Genomic DNA, 18,987 nt, shown 5'->3' on the forward strand with positions numbered 1-18,987 from the left:
CCCACATATTGTAGTTGCCCCATTATAAATGGCATCCTGGTGCATATAGTTTCAGAGTTTCACATTTTAAGTGGGGCCTTGTGTGTTTGTCAGTTGGTCTTCAGAATGACATGCAGCCACTTAAAGCCAGCTGCCTCCAGAGTGGTGTACTATATGGCGATCTGGGTGAGCTTGTTAAAGGACAGCCTCAAGGCTGGCTTTCTCAAATTACTCCTGTGTGGCAGGGGAAAGGAGAGCCAGCCACTCTCCTGTGTGGCTTTACTTAATTGCAAGAGGCGACGACGGAGTGGTCCCTCCTAAATCTCAGCACTTATTGGGCACAATTTCATGGATGAGAAATACAAAAGAGCATTACCCTGTTTCATGTACATAATGTTCTACATGTCAGGGGAACGCTGACGGAACAGTCTGGAGTAGTTCTGTTTTTTTTTTTTTTTTTCTCCTCGAGTGAGGATGTCCTTACATGCTTCTATCCCTGTGTTTCTCATGGGTATCAGTGTTAAAAAAAAGAAAAAAAAGAAAAAAAAAGGATATCCTATAATTTTTCCTCTTCTCTCTCAGCTCTTTCAATTACAACCTTTCAATTTAAAATACTAAAGATCATTCTCCTCCATATCTCTGGCTGGGAAATGGGTGTGAATTTATGGAAAGGTCAAAATTAAATTAGAAAGGATGGGACCTGCAGAGAGCTGGCATCCAAATGACCGTCACTTCATAAAAGTTATAGAGATATGTGGCACACACTGGGGTGGCTCTTGCATTTGGCCTATCAATTTCTATTAACAATAGTGTTACGGAGAGCATTACATGCAGTTTTTTTTCCCGCAGGGGCATGAGTAACTGATACGCTATTTCCCTTATCCCTTAAGTCCTCCAAGTGTTAGAGCATGTTGAAAAAAAAGCATGTTGGTAATAAAAAAAAAAAAAAAGAAAAAAAAGAAAAAAGCAATAGATAGGACTGCAGTCCTTTTTGGAACAGCTGTCAAATAAAAAAAAAATGGCTTGACGACAGATTGCTTTTCAGCACAAGTGCAGCTGTGAATCTGAATGGTGTTTGACTGCAACGTGACACGTCATTTAACACAGCTGATCCTGCTGATGTGTGTGCGAATGTGCGAGTGCATTCTTGCAGGAGTGTGATTTAATATATGTACAGTATTGCGGTTGATCTATGTGTATATACTTGAATAACAGTTCCAGCATGTGCCTTCCATTAGGTGAGTTTATCGATTGCCCCTCTGAGCTAATTATCAAGCGTTTGTTATGTGTTGCTGCCACTTTCATCAAATAACTGCATGTATTTATGCATCAGCTTCACTTTACTTCGCTGAAAGTGTCGACACTCATTTGCTTTAGATTTCACCTGATGTGTAGTCACCTGTAATTCTTTGCATTACATGTCCTTGTAAACATTAAAGTTAATCATGTATGGTGAAATAGTTATTGGTGACCGTCGTCAGTATCTCTCTCCATACTGGTCACGATGCCATCACTTTGCAGCAGAGAGTAAGAGATGTGAAATGTTGGAAGATGCCAAATTGCTCAATCAGAGCTTTGAAACCACCCAATCATCAGTTTTTTTTAATATCCATTTAGGAGAGGGGTTCTTCATCCATCCCAAGTGGGATTGTTTTTTACATCTTAAGTGGCATATGATGATGACACACACACACACTCACACACACACACACACGCATACAGCTTTGTTCAAAATAAAACAGTTTTTGCTCCTCAGATCCACACTGTTAAATTTCTTACTGTGAATGGGAAAAAAAAAATGCTCCAAAATGTGCCACCATTCTGTTTTATTAGTAAAAGTCTAGGCCAACACTTAGACAATTATAATAACAATAATGTTAAATGACTTTATGTCCACAGTGATGTTACGTTTTTTACATGTCTTTTATCATAACTATGACCAACGAATCTGAAAAGTTTAAGCCAATTTGTTTTTAACAGGAATGACATTTGTCGGTCATCAGTTTAAGTCCTTGCCTGTCTGCATACTAAACTGTGTCCCCTGTCGTCAATCATTCTAACTGGAGGAGAGGAAGAGCTGATCAATTTGGGATATAGCTTAAAATCACATCAAGAGAACCACCTAAATGGTACCAAAAGCAGCCCAAATAACATCAAGCCACCGAGGGAATTTTTTTTTTTTTTTTTTTTTTTTTTTTACCTGCCCAGTGCAACAAAAACAGTGGATCTACAGTCCTTGTTTCTTTGAAAGATATAAGTTCAGAGGAAGATAATACGAGGCTTGAGCAGTTCTCATAATCAACAGGATATATTTCAAAAGCTACACTATTTTTAGTACTAAATTGCAGGGCTGTTTACTTGTTGAGCATGGTAACAAGATGCAGCATTAGCAGTGTACACACGACTATCATGATGAAAAAGATTTGCTGGACCAGAGAATCAAACTATGTAGTGTTAGGCTGGTAAAGGCCTGACCTAACACACGTAGAGCATCAAAGGGGAAGACAACCAATGCAGCATCAGGACACCACATGCCATCCGGGCCAAACGGACTTCTACGAAGCATTCACTGACCCAGTAAGAAACACAAAGTGCTCTTCCATGCTGTGATCACAGTGAAGCAAAAAGAAAAGGTGTTGTTGATGGTTCCTGCCACTTTACCGATCTTCTATGTAACACAAAAACACTGTGTTGTCTGATGTCACTTAAGTCAGACAGAAGCCAAATCTGAAATTAGCCGATCTTCAGAATGCACGTTTACACAGAATGAAGACTGTGAATTTGCCCTATGCTCTTGCAGCATAGTCAATTCTGTAAATGGATTCTTTCACAGTCAATGTAGAAAGGAGGAATGATCACAGTAAATATTATATTATGACAATCTAAATCCTGTTTATATTATCGTCAATCAATCAAGATTCACCTCTCACCGCGTATCTCGATATGATGTGAGTGGAAGTGTCTTTAAGTGTAATGGCAGCCTCTCCTCTGCTCTCTCTGTCTCTCACTGATGCAAACAACACTAGGGAGCACACTTACTCCAGAAATGAGAGGAAGACGGAGAAAGAAAGAGAAAGTGAAGGGGGGGTTCAGAGAGGAGGAGGAGGTAGCTTATGGGCTGCAGGGTGAGGGAATGAAAGAAGAGAGAGAGAGAGGAGCTGTGTGTGCAGCTTGGTATTGGGCTTTTGTAGGCTCGATGGAGAGCTAAGAGAAGGGAGATCAGAGGCACAGGGAACTGTGTGCACTTAAATGTGTGTGTATGTGTGTGTGGGTAAAAGGGGAACCGTGGTGTCAGGCTTGATTTCATTACCGGGTCTAATCAGGTCCATATACTTTAAGTGCTGCTTTAATTTGTCTAATCTCTGCAGGATATGGCCGCTGCCCTTTGGCTACATGGCTGCTTTGCTGGAAAAGCTATAAAAGAGCACATGGACACACACTGACTCTGACCTGGAAACAGAAGACACTGTCCCTCTCTCTTTAATACATACATATTTTCACTAATAGCAGTGACTTACTTGTGCATTGACACAATGGTTTGAACTCTAATCACATCAGATTTTTTTTTTTGGTTTTTTTTTTTTTCCATATTTACAATTCAGCTCTTATGATACAAATACGAACTAACAGCGATGTGGACAAAAACAAATATGTCACATTTGTTTTCGTGTCCACACCTCTCCCACTTGTTTTGAACATATTTTGGTTACAGTACAAGCCTCTGGAGCTTTGGCCTGAACAGTTGTCTCTCCAAATACCAATCAATTCGACAATCTGGCTTCTTTCCAGTTTTTGAATGTATAGATTTTTTTCCCCAGCTATTGCTGGCTTAGCTGTATTGTCTGGGCACCTGCTTCAGGTAAACAACATCAGACATATGACATGTGGCTCAGGTATGAGGCTGAACATTTGGCTAGTGTCACGTATGAGGTGGAAAATTTGAATTGAGATACTGGCACATGAAAATGTCAAGTTTCTGTTAATATGGAGCTGTATTGTCAGAGTGCCAGATGGGCTTTCAAACTGAAGGCATATCACAAAGGGAGGGGGGGTTAAATGTGTTTGACAAGTTTAGCAAAGCAGCCCTGAATCTGCATACGTGTGTCTGAGGTTCACAGAGCCTGCTTGACATCAGTGGAGCTGTGAACTTGCACATCACTGTCATTTCAGAAAGAAATGTTTTTTGTTTGTTTTTTTTTCCTTGATCAAAACCAAAGAAACAGGTTCACTGGGCTCACACAAGCATGAGGAGCTGAGGGTAAAGTCAAGAAAACGATGTGGCAGAGTCATCACAGGGCCACAAGACCAAACTGAAACAAAAGTTAGCTAACTGTACGAAAAACAACTGTTAGTCAGTCAGCCAACTTCATTGTTACTGTAGATTATCGTCTCCTGGATCTTATTGTCTGCAGCTCTTGCTGGGTTCAGTTCAGAGCTTCTGGTGTGTGGAAGGTTTGAGGCACAGCAGTTGACCTGAACACAACGTCAACAGTGATCTGCATCGTCATGATGCTGTACAGCTAGCTTGCTAGCTAGCATGTTGACAGTTGTCAACGAATTTTGGTCACAGCAGTTAAAATACTGTTTGTGTATTTCACTGGCTCAGGACACGGATATGTGATTCTTTTTAAATGTGACTGGGTGGCCACACTGCATGGGCCGAACAGATCACATCAATATGTCTAAATTATTCAGTGACCTTCAAACAACAAACTATATCGTTGGTCCGCCATTCTCTATTTCATATTGGCAAACTACTGTACTAAAAAGTAGAGTTTGCTTATACAGTCGGGCCTTGTTCATACACGACTGTAAGAAGGTCCTGAAAAGTTTTAAGCAACTAAAACTCTAAGAACCAGCGCTTGTTACAGATATTGATACAGGACTTCATCAATGTCAAGGTCCATGAATAATTTAGACAGTGCAAAAGGAGAGAGGCCCCTCTGCATCCCTTTCTTCAGATGTATCCCCAGAATAAAACCTTGTGAAAGAAAGCAAATTCTCTTCACTGTCACAAAGCTTAAAGTGGTTACATACTCCTAAATAGACCAGTGTTAAATTGTTAAAATTATATTCAGTGTTATGCAAAAGCTTTGCACATAAAAAAAGTGAGGATGTGTATGACCACCCTACAGCCAGTGGCGGAGCGGGGTGGCTTTTGGGACTGAAGCCCCAGTCTTTTTAAGCTTTTAAAAATTATTACAACCCTGACACAATGTTCCCTATAAATTGAATTAACATTTATTACTGGGCAAATAGCCTACAACAACAACCAAGGTGCTTAATAAAAAAGTATTTTAATTACTCTGCTTAACTGCTTTGATGCTGCAAAGATCTTGAATAAGGCCGACGTCTGCTGATCACTTTGGTCATTGGAGGGTGCATGATCACAGGAGTGAGACCACTTACTGTTTATTCTGCCCTTGTAAGAATGAGGTTGAATTCCAAACGTGGCAGATAGCTAAACAGTTTCCCAGTAAAACATTGCCGAGTCTTCAGGTAAGTTTGATGCTTTAATTGAGATCTTTTATGTAAAAAGAGTATGTCCTTTCCAGGCACAGCAAAGAAAAACGGCCGTAAGTGGAGACAACAACTTGAACAACGCTAAAGGTCTGAACTAAAGAGGCCCGCAGGGACAGTGCAGCAATGCAAACAATCCCCCGACACTCTTAAAGGGGCGGCACACTCCCCGCCTGACTTCCACTTTACGGACTCTGTTGTCCTGGCCTGGAAAGGTGTTAACTATGAGTCCAGTAGGCCACTCATTTCGTTTTGTTTGGCTGTCTTTTAAGAGCACAATGTCTCCAGTTTGCAGGTTAGGTTGTTCTCCTTGCCATTTCCTTCTTTGCTGGAGTGTTGCCAGGTACTCTTGATGCCATCGCTTCCAGAATGAATCAGCGAGTCCCTGGACCTGCTTCCACTGATTCCGGTAGAGGTCCTTAAGATCAAGGTCTCCTGATGGGGTAGACACAGAGTCAACCTTCTGTGTTAAAAGCATAGCAGGAGTGAGCACAGTGGGCATGTCAGGATCTGACGACACAGGAACTATTGGCCGAGCATTCATTATGGCGCCAACCTCTGCTATCAGCGTCACAAGAACTTCATGAGTCAAACTAGGAGAATGCTCCTTGAGCAACAAGTCATCCAGGATGCGCCGAGCAACTCCTATCATTCTTTCCCACACTCCCCCCATGTGGGAGTGAGTGTGGAAGATTGAAGTCCCAGGTACAGCCCTGGTCTTTGAGGTAGGACTTAAGCTCTGCATTTTCTGGTGTTATGCCAAGTTCTTTACATGCGCCAACAAAGTTCGTTCCTCTGTCCGAACGAAAGAGCTTTGCTGGACCCCTGATGGCACTGAATCTCCTCAGTGCATTTATGAAGCTGGATGTTGATAGAGATTCCACAACCTCCATTTGAACCGCTCTTGTGACCAAACAGGTGAACATGACGACCCAGCGCTTGCTTTCTGAGAGGCCTCCTCTTGTACGATGAGCACAGACGGACCATGGTCCAAACACATCTAATCCGACCTGTGTGAATGGAGGGGCTTGGGTGAGCCGATCAGCAGGTAAGCTGGACATTTTTTATTTCTCCATACTTCCTCTCAACCTCCTGCAGGTGACGCACTGGTGTATGATGCTCGATACAAGTCTCTTTCCTCCCAGAATCCATAGTCCCGCAGATCTGACAGCTCCTTCCGTGATGTGCCTGCCCTAGTGTGCAACTCGCTCGTGATAATACTGCACCAACAATGTAGCAATGTGGCTGTTTTTAGGGATAATTATGAGATGTTTCTCTTCCCAGGAGATTGCAGCTGATGTCATGCAGTCGCCAAACCTCAGCACACCATCCGTATCCAGGATGGGGTCGAGCTTCCGGAGAGGGCTATGTTTTAAGACAATTCTCCTGAGATCCTCTTTAAAGGCCTCTTGCTGCACAGTTCGAACAACTACTGTTCTTGCCTGCGTAAGCTAATCTGCTTTTGGAGTATCTCCCTCCAGAGATGTAGCACAGGATCTGACTTTCTGAATGAGCTAAGCCAGTCCATGTGTCAGCCTTTTCCAACTTGAAAAGCGTGTGAACCTGTGTGAACCAAGCAGCATTGCAGAAGTTCTTGCAGCAAAGCTTGCAACCAATGGACGCACGTCTGCATCCAGGTCCAGTTCAACGAGCTCAAAGGTGTCTGACTGAGTAGGAGTAGCTCCATTGTTTTTCTTGAGAAAAGAGGGTCCTGAAAACCAATTTGTTTCTGTCAGGAGTGCAGCTTGTATTGGTCGTGTGCCATGATCTGCAGGATTGTGTTCCGTGCTGACAAAGTACCACTGTTCTGGGTGTGATGACTTCCAGATGCGTGAGACTCTGTTAGCGACGTACACATAGAACCTCCGGTTGGTGTTGTAGATATAGCCTAGTACAACTCTAGAGTCAGTGTAGAACTTCACTGAGTGAATCTTGATGTCTAGCTTGTCCACTAACATTTTGGCTAGCTCGACTGCGAGCACAGCGGCACAAAGCTTCAGGCGAGGCACGGTATGGGAGTGACGTGGTGCTAATTTTGATTTTCCCATGCAGAATCCTACATGACTGTGTCCTTCGTCGTTGACAGCTCTGAGGTAGGCCACTGCAGAGATGGCTGTGTTTGAAGCATCAGAGAAGACACATAGTTCCCTGTGCTGTGTGGATAGCAGGGACAAAGGTAGGTATGCTCTTGGTATGTGAAGTTGCTCAAGAGCTTTGAGTGAGTCTTTCCAAGACTTCCACTGAGTTTCTTTTTCAGCAGGTATTGGGGTATCCTAGTCGTAATGTTCTGTGCACAGATCTCTGACAATAGCCTTGCCTTGTACTGTTATTGGAGCCACAAATCCCAGCGGGTCAAATACGCTGTTGACTGTAGAGAGAATGCCCCTACGAGTGAATGGTTTCTCCTCTTTAGAGACAAGGAAGGTGAAGCTGTCATTTTGAAGGTGCCAGTTGAGACCCAAACTTCTCTGTAGGGGTAGAGGATCCATACCTAGCTCGAGGTCTTTCAGTTCTTTAGCGCGTTCTTCGGGCAGAAATGCTTCCATCACTGCATTATGGTTGGATGCTATTTTATGCAGTCGTATGTTTGAGTCAGCTAACATTTCTTTGGTCTTTTTCAGGACTTGGATGCCGTCGTCGTCGGTTGGGAATGAGGTAAGTCCATCGTCAACATAAAAGTTCCTGAGAACGAACTGTTTTGCCTCTGTGCCATATTCTTCGTGACCTTGCAGGGCCGCTCTCCTCAAACCATATATGGCGACAGCAGGAGAGGGACTATTGCCAAAAACATGCACAGTCATGCGATACTCTGTAATCTTTTTTGTGGGGTCATTGTCTTCAAACCAGAGGAAGCGTAAGAAGTCACGATGTTCCTGGCAGACCTTGAAGCAATAGAACATTTGTTTTATATCTGCTGCCACTGCCACAGGTTCCTTACGGAAGCGAGTGAGGACTCCCAAAAGCGTGTTATTCAGGTCAGGGCCACTTAATAGAATGTCATTAAGGGACACGCCGTCGTGTTTGGCACTGGAGTCAAACACTGCTCGCACCTGACCTGGCTTGCGTGGATGATAAACTCCAAAGATTGGTAAGTACCAACACTCTTTTCCTTCACTGAGTGGTGGGGCTGGTTCAGCATGACCTGCCTCAAAGATCTTCTGCATGAAGGCAACCATGTGTTCTTTCATGTCTGGCTTCCTCTCAAGCATGCGGCGCAACGTCGCAAGACGCTTGACTGCTTGAGTTCTGTTGTTAGGGAGTCTACGCCTAGGTTCCCTGAAAGGTAGTGGTGCCACCCAACTGTTGGAATCATCCATGAAGACCTCCCTGTCCATTATTTCCAGGAAGGCTTGGTCTTCTACAGACATGGCTGGCTTATCTTCGTCCGTTGTTGGCTGGAAGACTCCCTTGCCAAGGCTATCGTCTTCAACAAACAGATCTTGCGGCTCGTTAGCCTTTGGAAAGTGATGGTGATGCACTGGAATATCCGGCTTCTCTTTGATGTGGATATTGTTGGTACAAGGATCAAACAGAGATGTACGTCCATTACTCAGTACATTAGTCCAGTAGACATTGACACAATCCGCTTTGTGGGCTCTTCCAACACAGACCTCTCCTACGATCACCCAGCCCAAGTCGAGACGCTGGGCGTAGGGGGCATTGTGGGGACCATTGCATTGTTCTTGAACCTTGTGTGCACGTGGTATGTCTCGGCTGAGCAAGATAAGGATAGATGCCGAAGGGTCGAGAGCTGGGATCCTGTCCACAACCGGCTTGAGGTGTTTGTAGTGTCTGGCAATCTCTGGTGTAGGGATTTCGGACTTGTCGTCTGGAAGCATGTCACATTCAATCAGAGAGGGAACTGGAATGTGAGTTTTTCCATCTAGTGACTCCATGATGAAGTCGTTGGCTCTCCTCCCTGTGGTTTCAGTGACACCCGAGCAGGTCTTCAGGGTGTATGCTGCTATGCCCTCTCTAATACCAAAAAGTTAAAAAAAAACTCTGATCTTGCCAGGGACTTATTGCTCTGCTCATCAAGAACAACATAAGCCTTGACTGCTCTCTCTCTCTGACGTGCTGGATTTGACGAGACAGATTTTGGAGCATGATCTTGACTTGACTGTAGACCCACAGATATCAGTGCATTTTGATGTGACAGGTTGAGGTTGTCTTTCCTCTTGCTCCCCGCCTCGCTCTCTCATAGTTACAAAGCTCCCAGTCATCCATGGAGCCGGACCTGGGTGTAATGCTGTAGGGTGGCTGTCGCTCCTGCATTCTCTGCATTGAATGTTTTTTCCCACAGTCTTTAGCTAAGTGGCTGGTTGATGCACAACACCTGTAACAAATATTCTTCTCTTTTAGATAAGCCTTCCTTTCATCCAAAGATTTGCTCCTGAAACCACAACACTTCCTAAGGGGGTGTGGTTTATTGTGGAGTGGACATTGCTTATCTGGATCAACCATCATTTTCTCCGCAGGACTGTTGTGGTTGCCATCGAAGTTTGCTGAGACTTCTGTCTTTTTGACGGAAACTGGTGTTTTTGTGTTGCGTTTAAAGGACTGCTCCACCTTTCCCATGCTTGAACCACCTGTGAGTGGGGCAAAGCTCGGATCGTTGAGTGTTCTGGCCTGATCACAAACAAACTTAGCGAAGAAGGAGAAAGATGGGTATGATGAGCGATATTTCTCCTTGTAATGTGATGCTACAGAGACCCACTTGTCATGCAGGGAATATGGCAGCTTCTGGACGATTGGAGTGATGCCACGAGAAGTGTCCAAGTAATTGAAACCAGGCAGGAATCCATCCGCCCTGGCAGCTTCAAGCTCCAAGAGAAGATCTCCCAACTCTCTCAGTCTTTGATTTTTTCTCGATTTTAAATTCTTGGAAACTTCTCCAGCTTCTTGAGGAGTGCATTTTCTATAGCTTCGGGTGCTCCACAGCAGTCTTCCAACCTTTGCCATACCATATTTACACCTGCTGCTGCATTGTGGATGTGAACTGCTCGTATTCTCTTTGTGTGTTCAGATGATTTCGGCCCAAGCCATTTACACAGCAGGTCAAGCTCCTCCCTCGCAGTCAGGTTTAAATCCTCTGTAGAACTGTGAAAGGATTCCTTCCAGGCCCAATTTTCAGGATGATCATCGAACCTCAACAGACCGGAGCTTATCATCTCTCGACGAATTAAATACTTGGCCAGATCGGTTGTAGATGATGAACTGGGTTCGTTGGTTGTGGAAGTGACACCAGTATGTGGCTGAGGAGGTCGGTGGCTACTGCTGGTTTGTCTTGTGTTGTGTGTTTGCGCCTGATGGCTGTAACTGTGTAGATTTGCACTGTGCGGGCGTTCTTGTTTCAGGGAGCCAATCCTGAATACGCTTTGAGTGTGAGGGTGATATGGAGTAGAATCATTCTTCTGTCTGAATGTTTGATGAGCAGGTAAGTCATAGTAGCTGAGTTCACAGTTGCCGACCTCGCTTGACTCATCTTTACCTTCCCCCATGTTGTTTTCAGCTGTCTCACCATTGTCCATTGTTGGCTGGCGCGTTGGTGTTGCTGTGGGTTCTGGTGGCTTTAAGTCTTGATGAGGCTCAGGTCTCATTCTCATTCTCAGCAGCTGCCTCCAAAACGTTAGCTTCAGCGATACCAGCTGCAGCCTCACTCTCTAGTTTCAGTGTGTGCAGACTAGCTTCTAGCTCCGCTTTCTTTCTGGCAGCCTCAGCTGCAGCCTTTTGTTGCTGCTCTTCCACATATGCTTGAGCTTTCATCACGTCTGCTTCTTTTTGTGCAAATGATGCTTTTGCACGTGCAGCCTCTGCTTTTGCACGCGCCCTGGCTGCAATGGCACTGGCTGTAGAGCGCTGACTGCTACGTGAGGAGCTGGAACACACTGACCTTGTCTCGAATGTGTCTTCATGATCACTCATCTTGCAGCTTTAATGTCAGAAGGAGACTGTTTATTTCCACGAAGATCCACTTTTCTGTAGGTAACCCATCAGGTAAATACTCTTTTTACTATTCTGCCCTTGTAAGAATAAAGTTGAATTCCAAACGTGGCAGATAGCTAAACAGTTTCCCAGTAAAACATCATTGAGTCTTCAGGTAAGTTTGATGCTTTAATTGAGATCTTTTTTGTAAAAAGAGTATGTCCTTTCCAGGCACAGCAAGGAAAAACGGCCGTAAGTGGAAGGTCTGAACTACAGAGGCCCGCAGGGACAAACAGTGCAGCAATGCAAACAATCCCCCGACACTCTTAAAGGCGTATAAACCGCCACGCTGAGAGAGGAATACACAGACTATTTGCCCAAAGATCTGAACGCTGTGGGCTGAGAAAAAGAAAGAAGACGACCGGATTACTTGAACAGTCTGGAAAGTGATGAAGAAGGGAAGGTGTTGCGTTACGTGCTGTGAGTTTATAATACCCCTCAATCATGATGCCGTCGGCACTGACTCATCAGTTGAGTGAATTAAATAGTTAGCTGTTGTTGCTAACATGGGCTAATTCCATCCATGAATGCTGATTAACTCTCTAACTGCGAGCAGTAGTTTTAACAGTTAAAATACACGGTTAAATGACGAACCCCCATTTAAAAAGTATTGTTATTATTCTATAGCGGAGCATTGTCTGCCAGTATGATACTTGTTGCTGCATTTACCAGCGACAAAATCATGGACCTATTGTTGGCTAAGCACAGTGAACATACCACTTCTAAAATACAAAAAAGCAAACAAACAAACAAACAATCCATCTCTGGAATCCTGCTTTGAATCTACTGAAAGTTAGTCTCACATTTTGCCATTGTAATTTACATAAAAAATTCTAGAAATCAATAGTGAAGTGGTTATTGTTTCTTTCTGTTAAATAGTATTAACTTCTGCAGGCCCTGCAACTGAAAATGTAGGCTATGAATCATAATCAGGGATTTAGGATTTGCCAATGTACAACATGTCACCCTAAAATGGACGAGAAAGCAGGAAATTGCATTGAAGAAATTCAAAATTTTCTGGGGGAGGACCCCCAGACCACCCTCAGGGCTTAGCTCTTGATGTTCACAATGTCTGGCTCCGCCCTTGCCTACAGCACCTGTTTTCCTTGTTGGGTTTCCACACAGCTTTTCAGGGTACTTGGCAGGTAGGTTTCTCCAAATATCTTGGAGAACCTGTTACAGTTCCTCTGTGGGTTTTAGGCTGTCTCAGTGTCTCTGTCTCTTCAAGTAATCCTACACTGACTCCATGATATTGAGATCAGGGCTCTGTGGGGGCCAGACTATCTATTTTGCAGGACTCCTTGTATATCAGATGGACTTATCAGGGCCTCCCTGATGGTACTGTGTGATGGATGAGATTCTAAACATCTCTAGTGCCTCAAACTTTTGCACAGTGCTGTGTGTGTGTGTGTGTGTGTGTGTGTATCTATACACACACACACATATATATACATGATATGATACAATTCAGAGAGTGACCTGTGGTACATGCTCTGAATCTTCCATTGTCTGTCCATTGTCTATTTTTTTTCCCTACAGCCTTCTTCAAACATTACTAGTGTTTTGTCTGATGTGGGGTGACTTGCTAACCTCATCCATCATCGAAAAAACCACACTTGACCCTTAGCTGGTGGTTAGCTAACACAGCAATATCATATACAATGAGCAGTGTGGTTGGATTTCTGCTATATAACCAGTTTACATTTCCAAAGAATGTGATTGGGGTTGAATTTTCCTCATGATTTAACACCACAATGCTGACAATCCAATGTGGCTTTAACTTGTCACTTTAAGTTGTCACATCATATACACCAGCATTTTTTTTACACTTTATAGATCAAAATTCAGTCTGTGAAACTATAGCCCTGTATGTGCATGTACAGTATCTGTATGTGTGTGTGTGTGTGTGCCTGTGTGCATGACCATTCATTTGTGCCCATCAGACATAACTTCTCCAGTGCTCCATTTACCAGCCTGTAGTGAGGTTGTTACCTTCTCCCTGCCTCCTCCTGTCTTGTCAGAGTTGTCAGCAGCACCTCTGGTAAAAGCTAATCCTCATGTTCTCACTTGCACATAACATCAAGCATTTATGGCCACTGCTGTCAGAGGATATGACAACGTGGCGTGTGTATGTGTGTGTGTGTGTGCATCATTTGGAGTTCATATCACCGTGCATCACACATTTCAAGCATCTTTTCGACATTTGTGTTTTCCACCTCACACATTTGTGTCTTTGATGTAGCTAACCTTTGTTAAATCAAAATTTGACATTTCTTTATGAAAGTATGATATGTTGGCAAAACAAAGCTCTTCATCTTTAAGTCAGAGATATTAAGCACACTCAGTTCATACATGTCCCACACCAGTGAGGTCCCACCCCACCAGCACTTTGGATCATAATGGATTTCCACTATGGGGAGTAAAAATAAATAAATAAATAAATAAAAATAAAAATGGAGGCTTGCATCTCAAATCGCCTAGCAACCACATCTGACACTATCATTATCATCATCATCATCATGTAAATTCAGTAGACAATTGGCTCAGCACAAAATCTGACTAAATACATAAGAACCAAGCTTCGGTTTGGCCCATTTTGTACGTTTAAATGCTTACAAGCTGCCACTGGCTGTACCCAAGAACAAGAAAATCTAGCCATAGCAACAAATAGTTGTAGGGCATTATCTGTTATTGCCTGTTATTTTGTCTTACTTACTGGAACTGTGATTGTGGTTGCAGCCATGGTTACTGTTACAGATATACTGCTGCAGCTCAGCCTGTGGCTCTCTCTCCATATACAGTACACAGGCATGGCTATAGCTATGGCAATTTCTGTGGCTGTAGCTGTTGGAGTGACGGCTGTGGCAACTATTTACAGCAACTAAGATATTTTCATAGGCCTGGAAGGCTTTGTAAAGCCAGACACTTCCACCAGCTTCTATCAGTTGCAGATGTGTTATCAATGTAGGCTTCAGGGATTCAGGAATATCTTGGTGGAAATCAGGAAATGCTTCTTTTTTTTTTTTCTTTTTTTCTCTCAAAAGTTCACTGACCATGCGATTTGCTTTTTTTCCCCCTAATCTAAATGGTTGCACCATTTACAGGGATGTCAGTACACACAGCAATAAGTGAATGCATCACCATCAAAGGCACTTCAGTGCATACAACAGTAAGTGGACGCATCATTGCTCAAAAGCACAACAGCAAGCAAATGCATCACCGTTCAAGGGCTTTTTCAGCACATACAACAGTAAGTGAACACATCACCGTTCACACGGCCTGACGTTCAGCTCTGATTGTGTCTTCAGCTCAGACACATGCTCAGTCTGCTGCTAGTTCAGGCTGTTACATCGAGTTCAGTGAAAAACCTGCCTATACAAGCAGTGTACACTGGGTTACCAGCTCAGCAGTTATCACATTATGATTGTTTTTGTGGCTTTTAATAGAAACATGCTCTGGAACAGCTTCACCACAACGCTCCCTACACAACCACGACAATTCACTGCACCCGTACGGCCCGTTGACGTAATTAGTGTCAAACCATGAAAAACAAATGTATCGCAGCTTTGTTAATCAGAACAACCACAGCCTTAGTTATAACCATTACCATAAATACAGCAACAGCAACTCCCAAATAGTCAGAATGCCAGTGTCATAACTATAGCTCCAGCACTGCGGTGCAACTATAGCCACAGCAGCAGCCAGTCATTACACAGGGCACAGTTTTATACCATGGCATCCCTTCAAAGGAAAATATATTGTACCATATTACATTACATTGTTTTTATATTATATTTTTATACTATGTTTCATAATATCAGTATTAAGTTAAATAATATAGGGTCTTGGCCCAGATATATGATAGGCTACATGTTGATATGCAACTGTGGCTGTCTTGTGTCAAACACCTTTTCTGAGTTGCAACGACATCATCATTTGTCTTTTTTTTTTTCTATGGAAACCAAAAACCACGAGCTGTCAAGTAATTAGCCATGATAAGTGCGACTGAGATTTTAATACAGTAATTTTAATATCTGTCTGCTTTTCTTATCTACTGATGTTGGAAAATATAATATAAAATACAGCATGGTATCATGCTACCCACTTCAGAAACTGCTGGTGTAGGGAATTAACTAGCCACAGCTGGTTATCTTAACATTAGCTGCAATGACAGATGCCAACCACTGGCAAAAAAAAAAGGAAAAGCAAAACTTTGCACAGGGGCATATAATTTAATGCTAGTGAATGCAAAAGTAATACAGAAAAACACTTTTCACTGCGCAACTGAACACAAGCTAAAAATCTTGTTTTTCCCAGCTTCAGTAGTTTCATTTCTCACCTTACTGCAGTGATGTAGAAGTGTACTTTAAGGTGACATCAGTGATGGGTGTGGTAAGAGGTGCAACAGACTTGAAACTAGGGCAATGGCAAACATTGCTTTTCAACCTGGTATTTATTTTCTCTGTGAAGAGGATTCGACACACTCACACATTGTTTAAGTTTGTGATTTATTCAACCAGCAAGGAGCTTTAATGTATCTCAAAGCATCTTTATATTCCCAAAGGATAGAAAGATACTATAGGAGGTCAGATGGAAGTGGCAGTAATGTGCCTTTAACATGATTCGTATGTGATAGGCTTATCAACATGCCAAAGAGAATCCATGTGATTTTTCTGGTCTAATACGGGTGTTTCTTGTGGGCTCTCTTGAGATAAAAACAGCCACCAGCTTTCTGCCATCTTACTGAGACAGCAATTAATTTGAGCGCCAGATGAATGTGAAGGGGAGATGTTAGAACTATATGGTGATGGTATGAAAAAAGAGCGGTATGCAGCATGAGAAGAAGAGGAAAATGGCTCGTCTCATCGTCCTTTGCTTTACGCCGACACCTCTGTCTACAAAATCACAGAGCCCACACAGTCCTCAGTCCTCTGTGGGAGTGACCGAACTGCAAGATGATCCATCTCTGGTTGGACCACCATGTGATTATGACAGTACAGCCTCCGCCTCTCTGCTGAGGCCTAATCTCTGCAGCTTTACAGCACAGCCCTGTCTCACCAGCGACACCTAACCACAACACTTTGCCTCTTGTGCTTCCTGCAGTCGTGACACCACCATCTACAGAGGTTTGACAGAATTACTTTACAGCCACCATACTGTTAGTTATTGATCTTTAAATGCATCCCCAATTAGTGTGATGTCAGAAAACAACCCCATACCCTTGATTGCCCTCCAACTATAAATCTGTTTATCTCCTGCTGCCATCTTAAAAATAAAGCATGTCACGCTTAGAGAATGTACAACAACAACACCACAAGCACAACCATATATTATCATGCTACAGGGCTGCTGTGGCAATTACCATTGGCCATGGCAGAGTATGACTTGCTCTTTAATGTTTTGTTCTTTTTACATTTGCACACACACACAGAGACACACACCTGTACGTGTGTATGCTCTGAAAATAGCTACTGAAATGCAAATGCAAAGGTCAAATGTGCACACTTATATATTGTAATTGTAACAACAAAAAAATTTTGAGAGGTACAAATACAGCTTGGCATTCATCACTTCACTATCACCCTTCAGCTACTGACTGTGCTCCATTTCAACACCTTAGATTTCTGAGAAAGGAAAAAAAAAATGTCCTCAAAGAAAGTGGCACTTCTACCAGCACTGACAAAATCTCCTCCTGGAGAGATGTTTTTTCCCTAATGTACATGACAACATCATGTATCATCAGCTTACTAAGAAAGATAGTGGAGCATTTAGCATTTGATTGACATCAGGAAATGATTACATATAGTATAGAAGCATACTGGAAAAGAGACGGTGGGGTTGTTGTGACCGAAAACAAAGGAACTGCGTGGCATGAAGACCTGCAGAGGTCCAGTTTTACAAATGCACACCAACAAATCTTGGTACTGGAACCGTCACATCCCCCACAGCTACGGCCATATCAAATCTGTCTCATACTGTACATACATAATATACTGTCTCTTTCAGTTTTTACAAAGCACTCACTCAGGCAGTTTTCACATGTGAACTCCTGTCAGTGTCTCGAGAATCAGGTCTGGACTTTGTCCAGAGTTGCCCTTTCACACATGGAGCACGCAACTGGAGATTGTCAGTGCGAGATGTGTTCTCACTTACTGGAAATACTGTTTGTTTTATGCAAGTGGTGGCGCCTGGGTAAAGAGCATGCAGGAGGCAGGACAGAAACACATACACCTCCTCAGGGTAATGTCCAGAAAAGTTCAGGGTTGCAGTCCATGTGTGAAAGCTGCTCCCACTTGTTGATGTAATGGAAAGCGACATAAAGATCACCAATTTTTTTTGCAGTAATCATCTGCCCACATATCCAAAGTGACTGTTATTAAGCCGCATTCGCAGACTTGAGAAGCGAAAGGTTGTGTCACAAAAAAAAACAAAAAAAACATGGAGGCTAATTAGGCTCAGTAGAAGGTTCGCCCTTTCAAATCTAATCGAAAAACGTAGTTCATTCATGACCTGGGGATGAATATGATTTGGTGTCTGCAACTGTCTTTCCAGAAATTACAATTTATGATGTAAGTGACAGATATGGTGGGAAATACACAAAAGTCAAGGGACACTGTCTCTTTATAATGGCATCAGCAATAAAATGTCAATCGTGAGACCTTTAGTACTTTCTCCCTGGACCTCAATGTTAAATCCAAGATAATGTATTTTTTTAAAGGAAATACCAAAACACTCAACACACACACAAAAAGCTTAATTTACTATTCAACACATGCATCCATTATCTTGCAATCATTTCAATACTTTCATATATTGTAAAGAAATGATAAAAATGTCAATGTAACATTTCCCGCTGTCGAAGACATGGATTATTCACATAAACATTGCATGTCGATAAACTCAGGCATTTGCTGAGCATTCCCTGAAGGCATGTGATTACGGGAGTTTATTTGTTTGGCTTTGGTGATGATGCAAAGCCAGCGACGCTCTGTGGCAAAACCCGGGACATTAGAGAATAATTAAAATCAAAATAATGTATTCCAGTGTTGACTTCATAAACCATGGCCAGTGGAGCTCATTAAGCCTCTTAGTCTAACAGTTGATCTGGTGGTGAACAGGCAGGCATTGTAAAGCACAGTCATTCCAAGCAGAGACTACTTTTTTTTTTGATTTCCAATGACAACAATTACAAACACAGATAAAGCGAAAGTAAAAAATTACAGATAAGATACAAGTGTCAGTGAGCTTCAGATTTTTGCCACACTGCTTCTGGTTTAAAACCGAACCTAATGCCCTTTTCCCCCCCTCCCCTCTGTTCCTCTGTGTTCAAGTTGCTGACGCCGGACTCCCACTGACCAACTTATGATGAATGATTGTACGTGCAACTTGGTGGACAATTACAAACAGAAACTAGCTGTGTGGTGCTCACCTGACATGACATCATTCACGGCTCGCCTAATGGCTTGTTCAGCTCTTCATGGGAGATTTGGAAGATCCATGAGT

The sequence above is a fragment of the Toxotes jaculatrix genome, chromosome 15, assembly GCF_017976425.1.
Source record: "Toxotes jaculatrix isolate fToxJac2 chromosome 15, fToxJac2.pri, whole genome shotgun sequence".
NCBI classification, from domain to species: Eukaryota; Metazoa; Chordata; class Actinopteri; family Toxotidae; genus Toxotes; species Toxotes jaculatrix.